Consider the following 1,909-nt stretch of genomic DNA (forward strand, 5'->3'; position numbering starts at 1 on the left):
AGCCACACTGTTTTCACCAGTTTTCCCTGCTGCGTTCTTTTGCTGTTCTAGGAACGGGTTCAGCATCTGACACTGTACTTAGTTTCTCCCATGTCTCTGCCTCTCTTTCAATACGTGATGGATGAACCCATCTATCTATCACACCTCATTTCTGAGGCCCTTGAAGCTTTTGATGAATGGTTGATTATTCTGTAGAATATCTGTCAATTTGGGTTTGTCAATTGTTTTCTCATGCTTACATTCAAGTTACTTGTTTTTGGCAAGGATATCACACAAGTGATGTTATGTTTCAGAATATCATTTCATGGCTATTTGATGTCCATGTGTCTTATTGCTGGTGACGTTAACTTTGATTGTTTAGTTAAGATATTGTGGGTCACCCTGCTGTACTACTAGTTTCTTACTTCTCCCTCTGTGATGAGAAGTATCTTGGGGAGAAATAAGAAGATGTGCAAATATCTTGTTTATCATTGACTTTTACCCACTAAGTTTAGCACCCACTGGTGGATCATGCCTGCAGCAAACATTACATACAGTGAAATTCAGATGACTTTTCTATTTCCTCATCATTGAAATTCTTTGGCAATGAGGCATTGTTTCTTCTCTATATATCTGTGATATGGACTCATGGATATTTATTTTATGACCAACATGGTTATTTAGCTTGTTGTTCATTCTTCCAGTTCTAGACCTTAAGTGTTCTTTCAGGATGGCACCTGTGTCTTTCCAGCATCCTTTATCCTTTTCTGAACACTTCTTTACTTTCTAGGACTGTAACAAGTTCCCTGTCCATCTCCCATTTTCTCTACTCTACCCTGGAATCAAACAATTTTTCAAGACATTCTGTTGGCTCATTCCTAGCTACTTAGGAGACTGACATCTGAAGATATCAGTTATAAGCCATCTCAGGCAGGAAAATCCATGAGACTTGGATCTCCAATTAACCACCAGAAAACTAGAAGTGGCGCTGTGGCTCAAAGTAACAGAGTACTAGGCTTGAGCAAAAAATACTCAGGGATAGATTGTGAGTTCAAGCTTCAAGATTGGAAAAAAAAAAAGTTCTTTATATCTGATCATCTAAATAATATTTATAAAAATGAACTTCAGGAAATGGAAATGAGGACTTTTTTCTTTTTTGTAATTTTTGTTTCTTTTCTTGTTTGTTTGTTTATACGTCTTTGGGAGTGTAAGGGGAGGCACAGAAATGGAGGGACAAAGGAAACAAATGCAGCAGTGGTGCTCACTGGACACTATGTTGAAAATGAACTGTACAACAAGTGGTTGGGAGATGGGAGAGAGTGAGGGAAGGGGTGACATTGCCCCAAAACAAATGTAACAGTAAGCCCTCTGTACATCACCTTTATAATAACAAGGAAAAAAGTTCTTTATGCTAGAGAGTGGTATTAGAATCCAGACATGGGTCTAGGAGCACTCATCACTTCTAGAGGCCATTACTTTCTGGCTTTTTAAAAAAATGGATAGAAAGCCGGGCGCTGGTGGCTCACGCCTGTAATCCTAGCTACTCAGGAGGCTGAGATCTGAGGATCACGGTTCAAAGCCAGCCCGGGCAGGAGAGACCGTGAGACTCCTATCTCCAATAAACCACCAGAAAACCAGAAGTGGCGCTGTAGCTCAAGTGGTAGAGCGCTCGCCTTGAGCTGAAGAGCTGAGGGACAACGCCCAGGCCCAGAGTTCAAGCCCCACGACCGACAAAAAAAAAAAAAAAATGGATAGAGCTAGGAAAGATAAATATATAATAGAACATATATATATATATATATATATATATATATATATATAGGTTTTACATCAGTCTCTGTTTACATACATAATTAGTAATCTGTCCATATCTCTATATGTATCTCCATGACTTTATTCCAGTGTTGCTCTGATACCACAGAGCTCTCTT

This window comes from Dipodomys spectabilis, unplaced genomic scaffold (assembly GCF_019054845.1).
Source record: "Dipodomys spectabilis isolate Male_0828 unplaced genomic scaffold, ASM1905484v1 ptg000140l, whole genome shotgun sequence".
Lineage (NCBI taxonomy): Eukaryota > Metazoa > Chordata > Mammalia > Rodentia > Heteromyidae > Dipodomys > Dipodomys spectabilis.